Consider the following 17,077-nt stretch of genomic DNA (forward strand, 5'->3'; position numbering starts at 1 on the left):
TGAATTTGTATCTTGTATTTTTTTCCTTTTGGAAAAAAAAAAAAAAAAAAAAATCTCTATTACATTTTTCGTTTTATTCCATAGTGGAAATGGGCTTCAATAACAAACAGATAAGCGAAATAATTTTTTGGCATTTATTTATTTATTTTTGTCTACTGTTTTAGGAAAACTGTGCATATAGACATACTACTTATTTGCCGTGTATTTCACAAATATAGTTGAGAAACAAGGACAATAGCATGCAAGGAAATTGACATCCCAAACTCATGCCATATTGAGCTATAAATGCTACTGTGCTGGGCAAGTTGTGATGCTTAAACTTACAGAATAATGTACTAAAAGAGTCTCAGAGCCACAATGCAAGCCTTTTCAGGCAAATCAACCTTCTAATGGCTTACTTATGGTTGTCTTTGAATATTAAGCTACTATAGGAGAAAGTAATTTATCATTTAAAAAATGGCAAAGTTTAATTTAACTGAACTTAAAGCTTTAATATATGCATAACAAATATTTGAGACTTGTACTCCACTTTCAGATTACCATGGAACAGATGGACAGGGCTCATGTTTATTCAATAAATTAAAGAGAAGAAAATGGATTTTCCTTCAAATTCAGAGCTTCAGCCTTGCTGTCACAGCAGTTCTAAAGATTCCATGCTTCTCAGTGAGGATTAGGGGAAAAACACACTGAAAACAACGGAAAAACTGTTAATCAGATAATCATTAATAAAAACCAAAGCCACTATGTGGACTGTGAATCAATCACTTATTCACACACATTCTGGCTGATGAGCCCAATAATTTTCAACATGCTCAATGATTCATGCATTAGCAAAACTAGATCAACATGGTCCAAGCACAGATTTAAACATAGAACTATCTGATAGCACAAATCTTGCTTCCTTTGATTGTGTTTCCTTTCCAATGTGACTAAACTCTCATATTTTCACAATTGCCATTCCCGTCAGTTCCCATATGAGGGGGTGCAGAAAACAATTTCTCTGTTGTAAAACTGTCATGGGGATCTTTATGAGACATGGAGTTCTCTCAACACCATGCTGAGTTTCTTTATCTGGCTTCAGTCAGACAGGGATGTCATTTCAAAACATGTCTACAAGCTACAGTACATATGCACGAGACGTGTAAATCTCACATGCTTATGTCTTTGCCAAATGTTTTGACATTGAATTGGCCAATGATAAAATGAATTAGCAAATCAGATTTCCTCATTTAATTATGGATATGAAAAGAGTACAAAAAAAGCACTTTCCTTCATAAAACATGTGAAACATTGTTTGCAAGGGTGGAGATTCTTTCTGCAACTGCAAAGTTCTTTCTCCAATTTTGAGCATATCTGGCTAGTGAGGCAGTTTCAGATGAACAAAACGTATTTGTTAAGGCTGGAAATTGGAATATGAAGAGAAGCAGTTTTGTTGAGAAGTTGAAACATCTCAAAATATTTTGCAACGCAGTTGAAAGACCTCAAAAATAAGTAAATGTTAAGAGGGGACACAGAGATCAATAGGTTAAAAAAGGTGAGAAAAGATTAAACACTGAAGCTCACCTGTTTAGATCCCAATTTTCTTTCATGGAAAGACTGGGGAGATGAAGATCTCAAGGTAAGAACCTGGCTTGTTGTCTGAGATGGATGAGAGAAAATAATTTGTTTCTGTCTGTAGTGAATGTGAGCAATACACCAGAGAAATTTTAGGCATTGTAATAGGGACAATAACATTTTAGATCCATTTGTTCATACAACTTTACTGAAATGCACATGATGTTGAAGACTGTGAAGCTATAGGAATCCAAGATTTTACAGTCGCAAAATAAAAATACATATAGCAAACCTCAACTCAAAACTGCAAAATATAAACAATTTTTAGCGATATATTTTTAAACTTAAATATACCTGACACATCTTTCACCATTTTTTTCAGTGTAGTATAGCTCCCAATGTTAAATTGCATATACTGTATATATTTTATCCACATGCATACAGTACACTCACGTAAAGCGGTAACAAATTTCAGCTTGATTGTTTATATCTTGCAAAATGTAAACTATATCTTGTTCAGCTCTAATCTGCTAAATGGGACTATAAGGCATAAAGGAATTAAAATTATTCTAATATATTAATACTCAGGTCACCTTACCATTACTATACCACATAATTCACTATATCAAATGAGAACTTAAGAGTCACTGACATTGTAAAATGGCTATAATATATTGAAAAAAAAGCTGACCACAAAAGATATTAAAGCAGCTGATGTACGTACGCGCACACACACACACACACACACACACACACACACACAGAGTATAGTGCACTACTGCCTTCAGCTTCAGTCTGTGAGAACTCACATGATATTCATGCACACAATCGCACACATATAAACCAGAATGGGAGGAGCCTCAGGTCAATGTCCCAGAATGCAACAATAAGCCGCTGTGTTTGAGCAGTTCAAGCACTGTCTCTAGATAGATGGCTTGTGAAGCCAAAGGCCTGACTTCAGTGGTGTACTGAGAATACCTGCAAGCTCTCTGAATTACATGCCTTCCTCCTTTCCCTGAAACTACACAGATGAGAGTTGGATGTGAAAGGATTATTGTTATTGTTTTCTATTATTACTATATTTTGTTTACAGTGGATTTGCACGCCATGCTTTTACTCCCATGTTCTGCTTGGGGTTTGAGAAACCCCCAAGGCTACTGTCACTGATACTTTGTGACTTTTCAGAGTCTTATGATAACTGATTATGAACAAAATGGCAATGCCCAATGGCCAACGCCTGCCCATCCAGTCCTGATGGTTAATGGTAAATGGTAAATGAACTCGGCTTGCTGTCCTTAATGGAGGTTCGAACCCGAGTCTCGGCTTGAAAGCCGAGTTCAACCCCCCATTGCGGTACTCCCTAGAGGGAGAAAAACAGAAATAGAGGAGGAGATGGGGAGGTGGAGGGATGCTGGAAGAATTGACACTGGGACAATGCAATGAGAGGTGCTTATATATAGGCATGTAATGATGATTGACAGGACTGAATGATTAGGCTCCTCCTGAACCTACGTTTGGAACTTAATTTTGATAACACACTTCAGTGGTCTTTCTTGATTACTTGACAAAACATTCATTTTCAGATGATACGATTCTCTGTCAGAGCCGATTCTCCCTATACGCAGAATGCGTAGGGTCCCTGAAACAATTTAATTTTAGTTTCGTTTTTTGAGTTTGGCCAGTTAAACTGGGGGGTGGGAGGGGTGCGGTTGTTGATGAAAGAGTGGATGAAACGCATTTGTCCATGTTTCACTCCGTCTTGAATGGCGCACACGGAAAGCGCTCCAGAAACAGTATCTCTTCCGTGGCTCAGTACACTTTGAGCAAGCGCAATTCGTTTTCTGCAAGTGCAATTCGAGACGAAGTGATAGATAATAATAGTGAAAAAAATAGAGAGAAGTAATCCCCCTCATTTCATTATTGTCAGTGTAAAAACAGTATGAATAATGCTGGTCTTATGTTGGGTTTGAAAAATGTGGGGGTGAGTAATTAATGACAGAATTTAAATTTTTGTGTTAACTATCCTTTTAAAAAAGTGGCAAGGTTGACCAGGGACAAGATGTGAGGATGTTTGAGAAAAATTGAGAGGGACACAGATAAATAAAAAGAGAGACATGAGGAAACATGACAAAATGTAATTATATTCTCTAAAGGAACTAAATTCGAGTTTGACTTTATAACCTTTGGCCTGGCTTTGACATGAGGAATTCTTGCAGCTCTTTGCAAAAAGAGAAGAGTTTGTACCACGGGACGTCACTGTTGATCAGATGTTGACCTCATCAAACAAGGACAGCTGGTGGTATACAATTGACCCCTTGACATGAAGTATTTGTAGGATCATATTGCATTGACCTTCATGTCCCACTGTGGAGGTCCACTAGTTTTTCCAATGTGGAAAACATTCTTAACTTGTCAGGACACTTTGAGAAAGGTTAAGATAAAAATGATTAGCCGAGTTGATGCATTGCCATACATACATTGCTTTTCAAAAACTATTTTTTTCTTTAAAAACCTTTCACCCATAAAGAAATCCAAAATACTTTACAAAAATATTTTTAAATCAATTACACTTGCTTAAAAAAGACTGTAGTCAAATCGGAAGTCTAATAAAAGTTTTGTCAAAAATATTAATAACATTCATTTTTTTCTCTTTTACTCTTGTTATTATATAAAGCAAGGTAGAAAAATCATCCTTTAGTGATCGAAACTAAAGGAAAGAACAACCTGAGTGAACTTGACTGTTGTTTACAGCTGTAACCATGGTCAAATGTTGTCATTTTTGGGCTGTCAATGTATCTTGTTTAACAAAATTGTAATAAAAAAAACCCTTGTAAAATTGAGATTCAAAAGGGAATTATTTTACTGTCTCCCTGCATGTATATCTGTGTGAAAGAGGAGTGTTTGTTTCTCAGCTTATGCTTTGCCTGTAGCACATATTCACATGATAGAGAAAAGCTTGATCTTAGATCATAAGACCCAATAGTCCCTTTATTAGTCTCTCTACCTACTTTTTAGCTAAATTACAGCACAAAAAGAGAAAACCCCATGGTATTTGAGTGTAGGTAAATGTGTTTTGTACTCATTGAATGTGTACATAATGCCTGCCTCCCGGTTGTTTTACTTGTTCTTAAGGCAGTTGATATGTTCACTTAACCAGGATGTCTAAAGCTATATGCACCAGGTGACAACCTGCTGAAAACTGGCCAAACATTTCTTACCTGCCAACATGTCGTATTGTGACTGGATTAGTGTAGAAAAAAAAAAGTTTAATAATGGTTACTGAGCAATTATGGATTAATAGTATCAAGCATCCATAAGATTTGCTGTGAAAACAAAACCATCATTATATTTAAAACAACATTTTGACTGACACATAATACCTTATTTTGTTAATTTGCTGGCAAATCCCTTGAATAATAGAATATGAATATAAAGTATATATGCCTACTGGAAAATATGATAAAATGTATGCACTCCAAAAAAATCCATCTTTTGAACAGTTTTCCTCACAAATGTAAAAATGTAGTTTAAAAAAAATATTTTTTAGTATGAGGAGCCAGTTTATTATTTTGTGTGAAATGAACAAGAATACTCTAAACACGTTGCTAGCAAAAGTTGTTTTGTTTACCTTACTTGGATACCTGAGTATTTGTTCACAACGTATCCAATTTTCCATATTGAGTCAACTGAACAAACACTTTACACTGAACAATATTGTGCAAGTTCCCAACATTGCAGCTTGAAAAAACTTAGTGGCAATTATTATAAAGAAATGATCATTGTTTTAATTTTTACTGGCTTAATTTATGCTGCTGCTGCATTCACTGTCAGGTTGCAATCATATGGATCAGAGTTTTTACTGAATTGCCATTTGTTCATCATCACCATCTGGAAAGTGTGAGGTATATGTGGATTTCATTGCCATTTCTGAACTTCTGTCCAGCATAAATGTTTGCCTTTAGTTTTAAGAGGCAGAAAATGCCTATATCATGTAGTGGGCTTTGAAATGAAAAGATAAAAAAGGTGGAGGATTGTAGATCCATGGATTGCTAAATTGCATTGCTTTTTTTATTTTTTTATTTTTTTTTTTACAGTGTGTGAATTACTAAAGACTGATTTGTGAGTGCAAATGTAAAAAATTACCACAGGTTCTGTAAAAATACCATTTTTTTTAAAATAAATTTTTACAGAAGTAACAACACGAACAAAAAAGAACCAAAATATCTTGCGGTATTAGATTTTTAACATGGTTCCTGTTTTAGGATGTCACAAGGTAACACTAATGTTTTTTAGACATCTATTTGGTGAACCATTTAAATACCAAAATAGGCTGCATGAATGTTGTCATCATTCCATACAACCATTTTATCTTAATACTTTTTTTTTCTTAGGGAAATGCATGCAACTATGGTATTTAAATTTACCATATGTAAATTCCTAAACCTAAAGCTTTATTTTCTCAAGCTTCAGATAAGACAGCGCTGAGGAAAGAGCTGTTTTACCTTACACCTTTGGTCAGTTTTCAATTTGTATTTTTTTGCGGCTGTTACTGTCTGAGTGATAAATCAAGCAAGGTATCACTTACAGAAATGGCGTTTTAATACCCTGTTCAAACAACAAGAGCGGTCTGAACACCAGGCCATGGAGACGGGCTGGTAACGAGAGACGGGCTCCGGGGAGGTTGCGGGGTCCAAAGACGAATAACAGCACAAAAGCCCATCCGAACCCTCTCTGAGCGATATTCTCTTGACCGAGCCAAGCGATGAGAGGTGATGAGAGAGCAGCACTATTAAAGCGAGGATTCAGTTACACCTGAAAGACTGAGAGATTACTAATATGATTATCCTTCACATGCATCTGCAGCCAAATACATCATAAATTTAATTCTACCCCGCTGCTTTCGCATAAAGCACAACAAACCAATATCTTATTTCACTTCATTGCTCTCTACAGATTGAGTTCAATTGCATGCTCTTTGATATGTGTTACACTTGCGAGAAAGCGCCAGACATGAGCCTTTAGTATTTTAATCAATAGATCCAAATGTTCTTACTGAGATTGTTTTCTTTTGTAGTTTTTCATCTTCACATGACTGAACATGCAAATGCCTCATTAATAAATGATAGCTGAGCTCAGTCCCCAAAAGTACCGCTGACAGGTAAACACATATGGTGAGGTCATGTTTACAAGACCTGTTGAACTCACTTGTTCACCCGTTCATGCCATCAGTTTAGCTACGCTATATGAATAAGCTCGAGCTTTATTTTGAGTGATGATGTCATCCTTAGGCAGGTCTGGGCAGGCAGGATGATTGTTGAACGATGGATCAATTAGGTGGGACTATAACTGTCATCAACAAGATATTGTGAGAAAACGGTTATACACAGTCGATTTCCACCGCCACCTTAACAAGAGACACATAGGTGTGGCTAATATGACTATTTTTGGGTGAAGCTATGATATTTGTTTATGTATTTTGGGGAAGCTTTGCAGTTCAAGCATGAAAAGTTATTAAGAAAATATATTAAGTTATTTTCTACACTAAAAAAAAAAAAACTGTATAAAGGCTGACAGCAGGGCTTCCAGACATTCCGTTAAATTACAGAAAATAACCATTTCACAAAATTACAAGAAAAAAAAAAAAAAAAAGTAAAAATACAGAATAGACTTTACAGTCAAAATTCATTCAATTTCAGTGTATTACTCTTGATAATTTGTTTTTAAACTATGGAAAAACTGATAAATTATGTCAAATTACATAGAAAAACAACCAACTTTCAGGTTAATCGCCATCAATTTAAAGTTTTAATGAGTTATTTTATAAAACTGATCTATCCATCTACAGTAATTTACTTTAAAAATACAGTTTTTCCATGTACAATAACTAAGAAATAACTTATAAAAAATTGCAGTAAGCACATATTTACAAAAAAAGGTTTGTATATTTACAGAATCAATCCTTTTTACAGAAACAATCTCACAACTTCAACCAATCTCTGTAAATTAAAAGGTATTTATAAGTTATTTTATGTCTACCTAGAATAATCTCATTAAAATACAGATATTATTACAATAACCAAGAAATGTTGTATAAAAATTTTGTAAATTCGTAATAAAGACAAATGTCTGTAGATACACATTTTAATTGTTAATTTTCCAGAAATATTACAGTTTAAAATGTGTGGACAGTAGAGAAATGAGCAAAGTACTTAGAAATATGTATATAGAAAAAAGCACCATTTTCAGCCAATTTCTGTAAAATTAACAATGTATTCTGTACTTAAAGGTACCTGCACATTCACAGTATTAGTTATTGTACAGAAGCATTGTATGTCAAGTTAAATGAATAATTAAATTATTGGAAATACATTCAGTACATAATTTAGACTGAGCATGTAATAATACCTACATTAAATGGCAATTTCTGTATACCTTTATACATTTACAATGACATTTTATCAAAAGCAACATACAAAGTCCCAGTTAGTCTAACACAGTAGACATAGCAGTTTTTTTTTATAAACAGAAAGTGTTAGCATTAAAGGGATAGTTCACCAAAAAATTAATTATCCCATGATTTACTCACCCTCAAGCCATCCTCTGTGTATATGACTTTCTTCTTTCAGAACATAATCAGAGCAGGGATGTTCATTTTAACCATTTACTGACCGATACGAATTTTGACCGATAAATACAATCAGTTAAACGGTTTAAAGTCACTTTTTTTCCAGTAATTTAATAAAAATATTTTAAAAGGTTTGCTGCATGGTTAAAATAAGCTACATGTATTAAAAAAAAAATGTTTTTTAGAGAGAGGGAGAGATAATAAAAAAAGTTGAATTTTATTATTTCATTCAGAAATAGGCTAACGCGAATTACAAACATTATAATAAACACTGTAAACATAGCTAGGCTATTTTAGTTCCCCTCACTCCACAACAAATCCTTTCAATTAACAGTAGGCTATTTAGAAAAGAACAAGAACTAAAAATGTAAGAAGCTATAGCTATATAAACAAACCAAAACTAATTTCTTGAAAATGGGCAGAGTTCGGCAGTTTAATACAACAGTAACAAACAGTCAAAGTAAAGGTCTGTGAAAGTGAATTTCTACCTCTTTGTTAAGTGATGTGAGCGGCTACTGGCAACCAGTGCAAAGGGATGAGGTCTGTGACGTGCACTCTCTTCAGCTCGTTAAAGACCACTCGCAGTGCCAAATGCTGGATTAGTTGCAGAGGCTTGGTAGTACATGCTGGAAGGTCTCCTAAGAAAGCAGTACAATAGCCCAGTCTGGAGAGAACAAGAGCTTGGACAAGGAGTTCTGTAGCATGCCCCATCAGGAAGGGTCTGATCTTCCTAGTATTGTACAGGGAAAATCTGCAGGATCGGGCCAGTGCAATGTGGTCAGTGAAGTTTATATGTGTCAACTGTAACACCAAGGTTGGGTTGGCAGAAAACATGAGCAGTTCAGTCTTGGCAAGAAAGACATTTCTGTCCAGGAGGCAGAGATGTGAGCAACAACCGTCGGAACATCCAGCTGGAATGAAAAGGAGAGATGTGTCATTACAATAGCAGTAATATGAAAAGCCATGTTTCTGAATGACAAGACCCATTGTAATGATACGTACACCGAGAGGAGAACTGTTGTGAGCCCTGAGGCACACCAGTAGCAAGATGTTGCGACTTGGAAACCTCACCCTGACACCATGAAGGACCTACCTGAGAGTTAAGACTTGAACCACTGGAGTGCAGTTCCTGAGACACCCTTTGTCAAGAGGGTAGATAGAACAATCAGGTGGATAACTGCGCCAAAAGCCACAGACAGATCCAGCAAAATTAGTACAGATGACTTAGAAGCAGCTCTTGCCAGACACAGAGCTTTAATAACCAAGAACAGGGCAGTATCAGTTGAGTGGCCTCTTTTAAACCCAGACTAGTTACTGTCCAGGTGGTTGTTCTGTGTGAGAAAGCAGAAGTTGAACATGACTCATTCATTTTTATTAAATGAACACAACTGTCTGATGAAGTGTTTTATTGATACAATGTTTGTTTTCATATGAAAAAAAATAACATACTTAAAACATTCCTGAATTTTTCAAACTCTTAACCCCCTTGATGCCTCGCCACAGCCAATCACCAGCACTTCATTTAGGCACATCAAGCATTCTCCATGCTTGTTTGACTAACGTTGAAGTATTAAATTTGGTATTGAACAACAAGACAGTTTTTGATACAGCCCTACCCAAATATGAAAATTCTCTTATGTTTTACTCACCCTCATGCCTTCCAAGGTGTATTTCTTTCTTCCACAGACCACTTTTGGAATTCTTTTTTTTTTTTTTTGAAAGTTGTCCAAGATCTGTTGAGGCATAAAATGCATCTGAGTGGGTATAACAACATTTTGATTATTCAAAAATGTTATGTAGAAAGCATGAAGGTCATCCATATGGTTCTAGTTAATTAAACAAAGCACTACGGTTTAAATGTTTGCTTCAGCTTAAAATGACAATGATTGTTGTTACAATACATAGTGTAGATTTCTTTAAAAGTGCTTCCCCTCATACAATAAAATTCACAGACATCTTTTCATGCAGCTGTTTTACACTGATTTTGGTTTTAAATCAGGGACGTCAAACTCAGTTCCTGGAGGGCTGCAGCACTGCAGAGTTTAGCTCCAACCTTGCCCCATGTAGTTTTCATAAAGCCTACTTGATTAGATGGATCAGGTGTGTTTAATTAGAGTTAAGACTGAACTGTGCAGGGCTGTGGCCCTCCAGGAACTGAGTTTGATACCCCTGTTTTAAATGGTTCTTGGTTTATTTATTTACCCCTTACCACATAGGAACTGAAAATTACACAAAAAAGAAGAACCATTTAAAAAAGAAAGAAACAGCTGCATGTAAAGAAAATACAGAATTTGTTGTACTACCATATGACATTAGAGGACTTGTTAGATTGACTAGATTGAAATAATATTAATAATAATGATAATAACAAAAGTTGACTTGTTCCACACCTGAATTGCCATGCTTATCTGCTGTAGATCTCCAGTCTTTCCACAAGGCCTGAAACTAAAAATCATTTTTTAATACTTTGTATTACATTCACACATTACAGCTTATGTTCCACTGATACAATGATCTGGAAGCTGAGCAGGAAAGCTTGACAGTGATGTTTTGGTCCACCATGTGATTTTAGCTAAATTTATAGAAAGTAAATTTATATAATTTACTATGACTTAGCCGCATCATATTACTAAGTTACCTAGGGTTGTAACTGTTCAGGATAGATGCAGTTTTCATAATAAACGATCCAATATGTGACAACAGTTTATTTAGCCTCAGGCAAGGGTGTAGGTTTACTTTCGACATTGGTGGGGACACAAACACCCCCCCCCCCCCCGCGGGGTTATAATTCATATAGTTCACAGGTTTTTTTGTTTTTGTTTTTAATAATATGTTTAACAGACAATAATTACACAATTTTAATTTTGTGAACCAACATCATCAGCATCAGAGTGCTGGGTGTCTTAATCACACATTTTAATATTAATCGAATTGGACCCAGGATGATTCTGAAAGAATACTCTGCTGTTGCTGTAGTAACGAAACTCCCGTGCATCTGATTGACAGATAAACTGCACGCTCTTATATCAGGGTTGTTTTTTATTTTGTGGATATTTCAGCTAATAGTTTGATTTGTACATTCAGTTGAAAATCATTAATTTAAAGTTAAAGACTTTCCCAGCGACTCGGGACTCATGTTCCAAATCCTGCTGCACCAGAGTGCCACTTCCATAGAGTGCCACAAAAAAGAAAGAAAAAAAAGACTTCACATTATATTTGTCTCGAATTATTGTTGATGTTCATGACTTTATCCTAGGCTGAAAGATTGTGTATCTTTACGCACAACATTTGTCTTTCTGTCTGTATGCTTTATATAGGGAGCTAATTGTTTGTCAAACAAACATCATACTTCAAACTCATCGATGCAACTTTGTTCATTCCTGAAATGGGCTTTTATATGAACTGTTTTGGACTGCTTTCTTGAATTGGGTGCAAAACCTGTGAGTTGCTCTAAACGCTGCTGCGTTCTCGTCCGGTGTGTGACTACATTCTGCACATGGATTAAATGCACGTCCTTGAAAGCGTGCAGTTTTCTAACGCATTTACTTTAACTTGTTAGGCAATATCAATGATATGACGTTTCAGATGCATCTGAAATGACAAAAACATATACATATATTTAATTGTTTGATCAAAATTATTGCTATTGCAAGAAAATGTTTATCTAATTATGACTTTTCATGTCAATCGTGCCATTTGTTTGACTTTTATCTCATAATTATGATTCAGTATCTCAAGAATTTTACTTTATATATCGTAACGATGACTCACAATGTTGACATTTCATCTCATAATTATTTATAATTTTATCTCAATTTATGTCATAACTGTTTTGGTCATGATTTCAACCTATGACATAATTATGACTTTATATCCCATCATCATCCCTGTCATAATTATGATTTACTAAAGCATGATATTTTTTATGTGGTCCATGGGCATCCATACTATTTGAAAACAAATACTCTCCTTCTCACACACTCCACCCTGTATCGATCTTTCGCTGGTTCCTCTTTTGCATAGAACTGTCAAGTGATACTATGCAGCTTTGTAGTTTGCATATATACATACGCACACACGCACAGGTTTGCTGGAAGCACCTCCCATTCCCTGGAAGGCAAAAGCAGATAAAGACAGTTTCAGTGCCTTTGACTCTGTACTGAGAATGAGAGAATGAGAATGAGCTTTAATGGCCAAGTATGTTTACACAGAAGCTCCACAGTGCAACAGAAAGACAGCAACAGGACAGGACACAGATAATAAAGAATAATACAATCTTCTGAGGTCAGATTTGGTAGCTGAGCTGAACCAGACAGTTATTGAAGTGCAGAGGATGGATTCAATGATGGCAGAGTAGAACTGTTTCAGCAGCTCTTGTGGCAGGTGGAACTTCCTCAGCTGGCGAAGAAAGTACAACCTCTGCTGGGCCTTTTTCACAATAGAGTCAATGTGATTGTCCCACTTAAGGTCCTGAGAGATGGTGGTGCCCAGGAATCTGAATGACTCCACTGCAGTCACAGTGCTGTTCATGATGTGAGTGTGGGGGGGGGGGGGGGGGGGGGTTCTCCTGAAGTCCACGATCATCGCCACAGTTTTGAGCGTTAAGCTCCAGGTTGTTAAGATTGCACCATACAGCCAGCTCTTTAATCTCTACACCAACGACTGCACATCTAAAGACCCCTCTGTCAAGCTCCTGAAGTTTGCAGATGACACCACACGGGAGAAGAGCAGTGGGGAGAGAACGCAGCCCTGAGGAGCTCCAGTGCTGATGGTACAAGTGCTGGATGTGAATTTACCAAGCTTTACTAGCTGCTGCCTGTCTGTCAAGAAGCTTTTGATCCACTGGCAGACGGAGGTGAGGACAGAGAGGGGACGTGATGATTGTGTTAAAAGCGGAGCTGAAGTCCACAAACAGGATCCTCACATAAGTCCCTGGTCTGTCCAGATGCTGCAGGATGAAGTACAGTCCCATATTGACAGCATCATCCACAGACCTGTTTGCTCTGTAGGCAAACTGCAGGGGGTCCAGTGATGTCCTTCAGATAAGCCAAAACCAGTCTTTCAAATGATTTCATGGCCACAGACGTTAGAGCCTCAGGTCTATAGTCATTAAGTCCAGTAATTTTGGGTTTCTTTGGGACAGGGTGATGGTGGAGCGTTTGAAGCATGAGGGAACTTCGCACAGCTCCAGTGATCTGTTGAAGATCTGTGTGAAGATGGGGGCCAGCTGATCAGCACAGGTTTTTAGGCAGGCTGGTGACACACCGTCTGGGCCTGGTGCTTTCCTTCTTTCCTTCTTTTGAACGGCATTCGAAATCCACGCTGACGAAGCTTCACGAGCGTGCATGCTCGTTTCCCCCGTCTGCGTGTCCTCCTGAAGCGTTTCACCAGAGCTACGGCTTTGCCAACTACAATGTCCAGCAAAACGTCTGAATAGTCAAAATCCAGTAAAAGATTTTGTGGTGTGTTCTGCCGAATGTTCAGCAGGTCATCCCTGGTAAAACTGATCGTATTTGAGTTACAAAAAACAGGAACAACAAACAAAAACAGTACAAACACTGAAGAGCAATGCACAATAGCTGCCATCTGCGGCGCCATCTTAGATCGAATTTACTGCACTGAGGCTCAGAAAAATCATTGATAATGAGAGCGCTCTTGATGTTTCAGGAGATTTTTTTTGTGCATGCATAACACTGGTATTGCAAATAAATTGACATTTAAGACTGAATGGTTTACAATAAAAAAAATTAAAAAAATGAGACATTTGGAATTATTAAGTGAATCATGCAAATGATTTGCTCTGCAGTTTTTTTTCTCACATTTCATAATATTCTGGATGTTGCAGTTGCAGAGCTCATTCTAGTAGCTCACTGAAGCTAGATAACTCATCTATCTGGATTTGTGTTCACATACAATTTGATTTGTAAAGTTACTTGATAAGTAGTTACCAAAAACTCCCACAGATCAGTTGTCCTAAAAGAATAGTTCACCCAAAAACAAAAATCTACTGAAAATGCTCCCAAGCTCAGGCCATAAGATGCAGACGAGTTTGTTTTTTCGTTGGAACAGATTTGGAGAAATTTATCATCACATCACTTGCTCACCTATGGATCCTCTGCAGTGAATGGGTGCCATCAACAGCTGATAAAAACAACACTATAATCCATACCACTCCAGTCCATCAATTAATGTCTTGTGACAAGACAAGATGTTTGTTTGTAAGAAACAAATTCATTATTAAGATGTTTTTAACTGTAAACCTCAATCTATCAAGTTTTCTATCCATAATATTGCTTTCTCCAATGAAAAACTAATCTTGTCTGAATCAGGAATGAAATATGCACAGATTGAGCACCATTTGCAAGCGAAAACAAATAAAATGGCTGGATTTTGATGTGAGAGGACAACGACAGATGGACTTTATTTTGGAAAGAAGTAATGGTTTAAAGTTAAAATGCCTTGATGATTAATTTGTTTCTTAAAACGCCGCTTTTAACTTCACAAGAAACTAATTGAATTGGTCTGGAGTTGTGTTGATTACTTGTGGATTATTGTGCTGTTTTTATCAGCTGCCTGTTTCTCTCTACTGACGGCACCCATTCACTGTAGAGGATCCATTGGTGAGCAAGTCATGTAATACTGAATTTCCCCAAATCTCTTCTTATGAGGAAACAAACTTATCTACATCCTGGATGGCCTGAAGATGAGTTTCAGTAGGTTTTCATTTTTTGGGTGAACCATTCCTTTAAGCTTTCCACTCTCAGTCCAAAATGTGTTTTGTAACAATGGATCAATCAGTGGTAACATAATACTATAGTGCAAAAAAAAAGGTAATTTATCATGATAATGCAGTACTGATTGTACAGTATATAGTAAGGGTGAGGCAAATATTATGACCTCATGGTTGTAGTATCCTATTCAGTGTTAAACCAACTCACAATGCAAAAGAGTGATTAAAGCTGAAATCAAAATGCGGTTTTTGAACACCCACACAGGGCCCTTTAAAAACCAACTTCATCAGGCATCACGTATAGCACATTTCCTATCTAAAATGTGTGCAAGAGCTTGCTGCAAAGGGCCCTTTATGATGACCTTTACTGAAGTGCAGCCACTGGACACTTTCCACCAGACCATGAAAAACATCCACAATTCTCCTCACAGGCTATGCACTTTAAATAAATTCTGTTTGCAAAATAACGAAGCAATAAAACATGTTAATAATAAAAACATTGTAAATTGTCTCCTGTCCTCTGCATCTCAATTGTAGGCAGGGGCGGAGCAAGGGGTGGCCGTGGCCACCACTAATCTAAGCTTGGTCACCCTGCTCAAAACTGCAGTTTTTGTCTCCTTTTTCTTGCCGAGAAATGCATTTATTAAGACGCGGAACCGGTGTATTTTTTTTTGGCATCCACATCAAACGGGAGACTATTCAGACGCGTGCTTCAGCTTCGCTTCAGCGTCAGGCGCGAGTCAAAAGAGCGCGGAAAAGGTACACCAGCCAAATGAGCTTCAGTAGAACAATGAGATGCTGGTAGGCTATATGTCAGTAAAACAAACTTTCCTGTCCTGTCAGCCGTTGTGCTCACGGCGCACGCTCTGATAACATATAAATAAGCATCATAAATACATCATAAATAAGGGCACAAGAAACTGTGAGCATACGACGTAGTTCTGTCGACAGTTAAGTCATGAAATTACCAAAAAGGCGATTAAAGCTGCAAACTGTAATGCATGTATGCATTACATTTCAGAACGTCTCTCAAAATGCATACTAAAATATAGGCTATCGTGCAATTCCAAATCACAATAAGGCGCAAGCTGATATGTATTTTAATTTGTAATTTAATGCGCAAGTAAATGTGAGCACAGTACACTTATAGCTACTAGAAAATATGCGCTATTTTTTCATTAATTTTAAAAGCACAAACGAAAATGAAACCATTTAAATGCATAAAACCACTAAATTTACATTCTGGCATTTATGTGCTATTGTCTTCCGGCCTTTTTCACATTCTTATCACTAACTGCATGTCGCATCCATGAGTATGTAATGTTAGAGAACAATTATTATTATTTATTTATTTTCAAACTGACAGAGCAAAGCTATAGGGAGCCCCTTTATTAAAATACCTGGAGACGAGGAATAATACAAAAATGTCATATTCACGCAGTATTACTGGATATAATAATTCACACATATCTCAATAAGTAGAAATTAATTGTATTCAGCTGTGTGTTAGGCACTAAAATAATCTAGTACTTTATAGTCAAACACATTTTTATATTGAAATAATGAAGATTTCTGTGCCACCCCCGGCTGGTTGCTGGCCCCTCCCTGGCCACCCTTATGAAAACATCCTGGCTCCGCCACTGGTTGTAGGCCACATCCCTATTTCCTGGCCCCCTCCAGAGATATCATTCAAAGGGGTTTTCCCCAAAGTAGGCCTAGATGACTACTTTCAAACCACTGAACTTTTAAATAAACACCGTTTCACAGTACCCATATCGCATCTATCATACACCCTCTCACGTTCTCAATCCTAATCCACATATTTGCATATCCTGTTGTTGTAAAACCAGAAACTCACTCAATGTTTAACTTTGGTATCACAAGGTAAGGCCAAGGCGGCGCCGCTAGAATTCCAGCTGCAACAACATTTAACAAACAGAGAAAAGTGCACGCTGAAACGCTCACGCGCACACACTTACAGATGAGGTCATTGCGCACTCTAGTGGCCACATGGTCTCACTACAACATCATTCTTAGTTTAGTAGAATACTTGTCATTTTAACTGAACTATTTGACTTATACCGCTTAGCCTACATCATTTTCATTATGTAGGCGAGACCGGGACAAGTTGTCATACTTTTTACTCAGGGTAGATTTACAGTAAATTT

General features: G+C 36.9%; 1 long non-coding RNA gene across 1 annotated transcript; it reads right to left on the bottom strand.

Moving 5' to 3' along the window:
• Positions 1–7,682: 7,682 nt before the first annotated feature.
• Positions 7,683–16,858, bottom strand: LOC306843717. Its single transcript, XR_013781864.1, has 5 exons — positions 16,768–16,858; positions 10,570–12,289; positions 9,829–9,912; positions 9,273–9,510; positions 7,683–9,090 (listed from the first exon to the last, which is right to left on the bottom strand). It is a non-coding gene; the product is annotated as an uncharacterized lncRNA (long non-coding RNA).
• Between the last annotated feature and the right edge of the window lie 219 nt (positions 16,859–17,077).

This window comes from Barbus barbus (genome assembly GCF_936440315.1).
Source record: "Barbus barbus genome assembly, chromosome: 24".
NCBI classification, from domain to species: Eukaryota; Metazoa; Chordata; class Actinopteri; order Cypriniformes; family Cyprinidae; genus Barbus; species Barbus barbus.